General features: G+C 32.4%; 1 pseudogene; it reads left to right on the forward strand.

The window, feature by feature from the left end:
• Nucleotides 1-1653: 1653 nt before the first annotated feature.
• LOC140833867 (potassium transporter 6-like) lies at nucleotides 1654-6046 on the forward strand (annotated as a pseudogene).
• The last annotated feature ends 3046 nt before the right edge of the window (nucleotides 6047-9092 follow it).

Raw genomic sequence — 9092 nt, forward strand, 5'->3', positions numbered from 1 at the left:
GTCATATGCAGAATAATATCTATTAGATATTTTAAAATACATTTAACAATTTTAAAATCATATGTTAAAAAAAATTTACAAGATTATATATCAAACTAATTTATAAAATGAGCATGTATATTAATTGTCTTTTAACAAATGTATATATGCACTCATTGTAACTAGAACCTGACGTGCGTAATACATGTTCAAGTCTTAATATTTGAATAAAATTATTTTATATAAAAGAATAAGCAACGAATATCCCTCTCGAACCATATTTTTCTATAGGTCGGGCAACTTTATAAAAAAAAATCAGGATTTTAATTGTATAAAAGATTAAACCTAAAAGTCTTACCTAATTTTCTCGTCTATTTTGTCTACATTTCTTCCAATGGAAACATGAAAATTATAAATTTATCATGTCACTTAATTATTTTTAATTTTTAGTTATGTAAGTTTTAAACTGCATTTTTAGTCATATAAGTTGTTACTTATTTTCATTGTTAGTCTATTTTATAAAGGCAAAAACTTGTGTGAGACGATCTTACATGTCGTATTTTGTGAGACGGATATCTTATTTAGATCATCCATGAAAAAATATTACTTTTTATGCTAGCTAAGAGTATTAATTTTTATTGTAAATATCGGTAAGGTTGACTCGTATCACAGATAAAGATTCGTGGGTCTTATGTGAGACCGTCTCACGGATCATAATCTGTAAGACGGGTCAACCCTACCCATATTCACAATAAAAAGTAATACTTTTAGCATAAAAAGTAATACTTTTTCATGGGTGACCCAAATAAGAGATCTGTCTTACAAATACGACCCGTGAGACCGTCTCACACAAGTTTTTGCCTTAAATTACATGTCAAAAATATAATTTCTCTTTTTGAAACCATTTGCTAACGTTGAACCGTCATGGATGTCTCTTATCGTGATTAAATGATTAAGAATGTCGATTAATTTATTGATAATGTCGATTTTATATAAGAAAAATATATATGAGAGGTACTTTTTAAAATCATCATATAAATTATAATCAACGTCTAACAAATATGATATTGGAAATATCTTAAAATCAATTTTTACACCTATTATTTCAAAAATCAATTTATTTCAGTTACTTCACATAAAAGAAAAAAGATAACAACTCATTGGAATATTTGAATTGGTACAGTAAGCAAGCGTTTGGCTAATATCTATGTGTTCGATTTTCTCTACAAACATTTTATCAGCGAGCTTGTCATACATGTTTTCTAATGCAATTTGCTTGAGAAGTGTCATGTGTTTTCTAAACTGCTGCGTCGCACGATGATTTATCCTGTGCACTCCAAAAAATAACTGTTGTTGATTCCATATTCTTTAAAAAATGATAATAGGATATAAATAAATATTATCGATAATCACTAAATATATACTTATCTATTTTATGATTTTAAAATTCTTTCTTTATTGATTCATCTATAACTCTTCTCTTTTGAAAAATAATCTTAAATACAAATTATGAAAATATTATTACAAGACACCCTGTAATGTGTATAATCAGCCACTATCAATCAAGAAACGAAAAGTTGAATTACAAGAAATATTAAATTTAGATAAGCACAACTTTGCCACAATCTGTATATCTCAATCCCAGTTGTCTGCTTAATTTCAGAGCACACGTTTACACGTTCACTCTCTCTCTCTCCCACACGCGCGCTGGCAATAGGGGGCAAAATATATGTGATGTGGTATGTGAGATCACTTCAATCAATAAACTAAACTGAAGAGAAAACCAAATTAATCACTGAATAAACAATTTGGGAATAAATAAAGAAACCCAAGAAAAACTAGCTGCTCGCATAAAGTGTAAACCTTTCTCAGTTATCTCACATTTTTATAGTAGTTAAAGTTGAGGTATCTTTTCAGGCGACCAGCGTAATATTCCTCATTCTTTGTTTGATTGTTTTTTCTATGGAGGTTGTCGAACTGCTGGATGTGCCACATTTTTAGCTACAGTCTCCCAATAAATTTATCCATTTTCTCGGTGTATAAAATCTTGTTTTGGGTGTTTCAGTATGCGTTTTCTTGAAAGTTCTTTACTCGGCTGGGTGTTTTGGCAAATGGGTTGTTCTTAAAGTTCTTGAATTTGCAGCGGTGATGAATTTCCTGGGGTCCTGAGTGGGTTTTCAATGGATCCCGAAAGTGGAAATTTTCAGAATCATGTAAAAGTGAGTTATTTCTGGTAATTATTGTTTTTGAGGGATTTAAGGCATTTTTGGGGTCGTTTTAAAATTTTTTCCCTCCATCTGATTATTGCAGAAAGAGTCTTGGAGAACAGTATTGACATTGGCTTATCAGAGTTTAGGTGTTGTGTATGGGGATTTGAGTACATCACCATTATATGTGTACACTAGTACTTTTGCAGATGATATTGAACATTCCGAGACTAATGAAGAAATTTTTGGGGTTCTTTCCTTTGTGTTTTGGACTTTAACTTTAGTCCCACTTTTGAAGTATGTGTTCATTGTTCTGAGGGCTGATGATAATGGTGAAGGAGGCACTTTTGCATTGTATTCACTCTTATGTAGACATGCTAAGTTAAATTCATTGCCTAGTTTTCAATTAGCAGATGAGGATTTATCGTCGTACAAAAAGGATATTATAAGTCATGCACCCTCAACCTTTGGGGCGAAGCTTAAATCTACTTTGGAAAAATATAGAGTTTTGCAAAGATTTTTGCTTTTGTTGTCTCTTCTGGGTGCTTGTATGGTGATTGGAGATGGTATATTAACTCCAGCAATTTCAGGTATGCTTCCAGTGTCTCTTGGATTTTGATCAAAAATCTTTGTTCCGCGTTTTCCAGTTTAAATGATGTTGGATTGATTTTTGTTTCATTTTGGGCAGTTTTTTCTGCGGTTTCTGGTGTCGAACTTGCGATGGCAAAAGAGCATCACAAATGTAAGACTCCAATCTTCCCCTATCAGTTACTCTATTTTTGTTTTGTCTTTTCATATTTGAAATTTCTAGTACAATTGTTGCATGAATTAGCCTGCGTGAAAATTAGAAAAAATCCAAGAGATGTAATTTATTGTTAGATGTCAAATGATCATTGTCCCCATAATCTTAATCAATAATGACTATAAAAGCAACAAAAGAAAATAAAAATTCTGGAGGTAAATCTGGTTTTTATTTTTTTTTATCTGTGTACCACCTCAATTTATTTTTTGTATCACACTGAGATTTTTGAAGTCGTGAACGGAAACATTAGGAATCCACTATAATTTTGAAAGGTTGCAGAACATTGATTTGAGTATGACCTGAGAAAATCTTGGAGTTCTGTATGGAAAGGGTGCCAATTATGACCATTATCGAAGACCTTTATTTTTCCTAAGTAGAGACTTAGAATTAGCCACCTCGGTCTAGAATGATTAAACTTGGGTTGTTTTGTATAAAAAGGGCGATAAGTTTCAGTTTGAAATATAATGTCACTTTTCACGAAGATTTCTATCCAACTAAATGGGGCATGTGACCTATGAGATGGGATCGAATCAAAGATAGTTAACTGCAGATGGGAAGGCAAATGATCACAAATTGGTGACTGTAAAATCTTGATTATTTAGAAACAACATAATGGGCTGCCAATTGTATGATGAGAGTCCTTAACACTAGCTGCAGCATTTGATCCTACTAATTTTTGTCATTTATGGTCATCGGATGCATTTTCTTTTTGATATGATAACACTAGCTGACATGCTTATTTCCTATCCAAAACACTATATTCTTGCAGATGTGGAGGTCCCAGTCACCTGTGTCATATTGATAGCTTTGTTTAGCCTTCAACATTACGGCACCCACAGGGTCGGATTCTTGTTCGCAGCCTGTGGTCATACTGTGGCTTTTGTGTATTAGTGTCATCGGTGTATACAATATTTTGCACTGGAATCCCCATGTGTATCAAGCTCTATCTCCATACTACATGTACATATTTCTAAAGAAAACTCAAAGAAGTGGCTGGATGTCCTTGGGAGGAATCCTACTATGCATAACAGGCAAGAAAGTGCTTGATAATTTATACGTACAATGAAGTTTATTTAATTACTAGAATAGATTAGTTTTTTCTTTCATTTACTACAATATAGTTTTAAAATATTCCAGGTTCTGAGGCAATGTTTGCTGATCTCGGGCATTTTTCCCAGCTATCAATAAAGGTAATATGTATAATACTCACACACCACACTTTTGTAGTCGACTAAGTTTCTCCGGAACTCTTTTTAATTTGTCACTGTTATGCAACGTCCTTTATTCATGAATTTACAGATAGCTTTCACATCCATTGTCTATCCGTCCCTAGTTCTTGCATATATGGGGCAAGCTGCCTATATTTCCCGGCATCATGAAATTCAGAATGATTATCGTGTAGGGTTTTATGTGTCTGTGCCTGGTATGTAACTTAATTGTTTCTCTAGTATCTTTTTTTCTGTAATGAACTAAACATTAGTGTTATTATTTCAGAGATATTAAGATGGCCGGTACTTGTGATTGCAATACTGGCCGCAGGTAGTTGGAAGCCAAGCCATTATTACTGGAACTTTTTCCATCATTAAGCAGTGCTCCTCCTTAGGGTGCTTTCCAAAAGTGAAAATCGTGCACACATCCTCAAAAATTCATGGACAGATATACATTCCAGAGATCAACTGGATTTTAATGATTCTATGTTTAGCTGTCACTGTTGGTTTCAGAGACACGAAACGTTTAGGCAACGCCTCTGGTGGGACCTGATTAAAAACCTGCATAAAATAAAAATTGTTCTTGTAAAGAAACGATATTTTGGATCTTAAATTCTGTTCCTTTTCAATGTTTCTTTTAGGTTTGGCAGCTATAACCGTCATGCTTGTTACAACATGTCTGATGTCTCTTGTCATCGTGATATGTTGGCACCGAAGTGTTGCCCTTGCAGTTTGCTTTGTTGTATTCTTTGGGGCACTCGAGGCTTTATATTTCTCCGCGTCTCTGATGAAGTTTCTTGAAGGAGCATGGGTGCCAATCGCCCTTTCATTCATTTTCATGATTGTGATGTGTGTGTGGCATTATGGAACGCTTAAAAAGTACGAGTATGATGTTCAAAACAAAGTTTCTGTCGACTGGCTACTTGAATTGGGCCCGAGTTTGGGGATTGTACGTGTTAAAGGGATTGGTCTTATACATACAGAACTGGTATCCGGAATCCCTGCCATTTTCTCCCATTTCGTCACCAATCTTCCAGCATTCCACCAGGTACTTATTTTCCTTTGTGTCAAATCTGTCCCTATCCCTCATGTTAAACATGAAGAACGGTTTCTTGTTGGACACATTGGCCCCAGAGAGTACCGTATTTATAGATGTGTCGTTCGTTATGGCTATCGTGATGCACACAAGGATGATATACAGTTTGAGAACGACCTTATATGCAGCATCGCTGAGTACATCCGTACGGGGAATGCAGGTATAAACGATTCCATGAAAAATTTGGGTAATCAGCAAAATGAAAAAATGGTTGTAGTCGGAACACCCTCGACTCATCTAGACTGGGTTCGGCTACGTGAGGAAAACGAAATTGATCCTGAGAAGCCTGGCACATCAGAGGTCAGAGAGATACGGTCCCCACGGTGTGTTCAGCCGAGGAAACGGGTTAGCTTCGTCATACCCGAGAGCCCGACAATGGACAGAGGCGCACGCGAAGAGTTGAGAGAACTGATGGAAGCTAGAGAAGGCGGTATAGCCTATATTCTGGGACATTCATATGTCAAAACAAAGCAAGGATCAAGTTTGGTCAAGAAAATTGTGATAAATTTTGGTTATGATTTCTTAAGAAGGAATAGTAGAGCTTCTACGTATGCATTGAGTGTGCCTCATGCGTCTACTTTAGAAGTGGGGATGGTGTACAATGTGTAATTTTGATGATTTCAAGTGTATTTTGGATTTGTAAATAAATTACAAAATAGGTTAAACAAATTTGCAAACATTGGAGTTATATGTACATTTCCATACATAGGCTACATTTATTTATTTTCCATTTTAAAGATTTATTATTTCATGTTTTCAAAACTCCATTTTAGATGTCATATTGTCACCTTGTACATTTTATCATTCAACCAAATATGGTTTAAGAAATTGAATGCTCTATTTAATGTGATGAACTAATTGCTATAATTGTCGTTAGTTTAAAAAAAAAGTTATCTATTTTGCTTTTAACAAATTTATTTTAATTTTTTTCTCTTTTTTTACATTTATTAATTATGATTCAATTAAGAAGAAGTTATTCTTGATAATCATAAACTTAATCTCATAGATAAGAGTGGTGAAATAGTTAAAAACTTTTGAGATGAAGAAATATAATATAACCAAAACAAATTTTATAAATGTATTTTTACATCTATTTTATGATATAAATCAAACCAATTACAAAAATGTTTAAGATCCTAAGAAAATATTTTTTTTAAAAAAAAGATGGCACAAATATACAACTCATGTGAGACATTAATTATGATGATGATAATTTATATATGGAGTACGTCTCATGTAAGATGAGCTCATCTACATCTGCGATACGAGTTGACTCAATCCTTATCCCGAGCAAAAAATAATTATTTTTGCATAAAATTAAATACTATCCGTCTCAAAAAAATTATTCTATAAGACAATCTCATAAAAATTTTTGTGTCATACGTGATAGTAACATTTTGGTGTAGAAGATAAAATAATCATGAATTTCATAACTCACATTCAACCTATACATGAGACGAGTTAATTTTTTGAGTTTGTATTATGAGTTAATTTTTTGAAACATATTTTTCACTCAACTCAACATATAAAAAAACTATTAATTTTTTGACAAAAACTTGCCAACATTATTTCAACATATTTAATTTAAGTGAAAATTGGTTTTAAATTCTCAAACTCAAACTTATCTTATCCTAACTCTCTACACCTAAAAAACTTTGTCCAAACTCCCTAAAAAGTTTAAAGTTAACAAAAATACCCTTACATATTTTAATGATTGATTTTCCTGGGAGGAAATGATATCACAGCCGATGTAAAATTATTTTAAACATACAAATTTATTATTATGAAGTAATTAAATGTTTGAGGATGATAATTTTCTCAAATGAACCCAGGTTCGAGATTATTTGAAACAGGAAGATCTAACCAATGTTAGATATCAAGAATGAACTTATCAGAGTCATAAGCTAAACTTATGACTCAAATTAATAGGTTTTTAGGAATTGTATCAGATTCAAATTGAGGATGATTTTTTCAAGAACTCTGGAATATTTGAAAAAGGAAGATCTAACCAAGGTTAGATATCAAGAATGAACTTATCAGAGTCATAAGCTAAACTTATGATTCAGATTAATAGGTTCTTAGGAATAGTATCGGATTCCTCTAAACTCTACGGAGATCTTAGAGAAATTCAAAAAACGATAAAGAACTATGACAATATGCTATATTATGTACCACAAAATGTGGAGAAAATTCTTGAAAACCAAGAAAAAATTATTGAAATATTAAAGGATATTTGAATAAGAATTCAAATCCTACAACCAAGTTCTAGTAAGAGAACTTCGGAAGGAATGTTACTATCATCCTTTGGTACTGAACCCTAGTTACATCAACAAAGGGAATGCCAAAGTAGTGCCAAACCTTTGACTGAAGAAGAAAAAATGATAAATATAATTAAATCTATCTCAGAAAAGAAATTAATTTGATGACAAATTTAGAAAGAATTGGTCTCGAGGATCTACAAGACCTTGCAGAATCATTTGTAAATCTCAAGGTTGTAGATCTGAACATGAAAACAACGGGAGGTGAACAACCTTCTATAACCCGGTCAGCTTCTCAGAAACCACCAAAGGAAATTGTGGGATTTCAGAATGTAAATATGAGAGAATCTCCACCCGATTTCCATACTGGCGGAGAATCACATCCAGCGAGAACAAGAACAAGGAGAAATCAAATTCTCTAGCATCAAACACCCTATGGGAAAATTGTTTTAGAACCTATACATCTTTATGGGGTTATGCTTAACCTTGATGTACTAGATTTCAAAAACAGAGAAGATCTCATAGATGATTGAACATCTGCTATGAGAATCGCTGCAGGAACACTTGATTTCAACAGAGAATAATTCATTAAACTTCTAGAAATAAATCTTATAATATCAATTAAAATTGCTTGGGACATTACTTCATTAAAACCAAAGAATCAGTCCTAGCTGGAGAATCTCTTAGTGAGATAGTTGAAAAAATGGCTACCCTATTTAAAGCACAATTTATAGGGGTATACTATTTTAACAGTCAAGATACAGAGAAGAGGAAGAAATATACTCAAGCTCTGTATAGCCTTGACTAACATGACATATGTTTTGAAACGACCTCGATTTTTTTTTCTAATCTTAAATCATAAATTTTAAATTACTAAATAAAATAATTTAACATAATCATGAATCATAATAATTTAACAATTTAAATCTCAAGTGCAAAAATAAAATTCTAAATCATCGACTAACCAAAATTCCTAAATCGACATTTAAAAAGATCGGCGAACAATAAATTTAAGTATAAAAATATCTCTAATAAAAATCATTAACATTATCTTTAAATCCTTGATCTAATAAGTTAGTGCGGAAACATAAAGGCCATCGGGTGTGTACTGCTACACTTGATCGACTCAATCGTCACCGCCTCCAAAAATCATCAAATATTGCATCATACAAACTTAGTGAGTCTAAAGACTCAACATGTTCTAAACATGGATAACAAATAATACATATACATCCACATGCATTTAAAAATCATATTTTTATTTAAAATAATATTTTGAATATAAATAAACCATTAAAAATCATTTAAGTATAATTAAATCATAAATAGTAAAATCATTTTAAAATAACTTTAAGCATAAATAAATCTTTTAAAAATCATTTAAAAATAACTTTAATCACTATCATGAATGATATATCATAAAATCATTAAAATCGTAAAGCTTTCAGTCATATATATTATTTTGGGTGAAGTTCGATCTTTGAAAGTGACTAGTTTTTATCCTTTGGTCATCTGCAGTCTTAGCTCCACATGGTCCATGGG

The sequence above is a fragment of the Primulina eburnea genome, chromosome 6 (assembly GCF_022965805.1).
Source record: "Primulina eburnea isolate SZY01 chromosome 6, ASM2296580v1, whole genome shotgun sequence".
Lineage (NCBI taxonomy): Eukaryota > Viridiplantae > Streptophyta > Magnoliopsida > Lamiales > Gesneriaceae > Primulina > Primulina eburnea.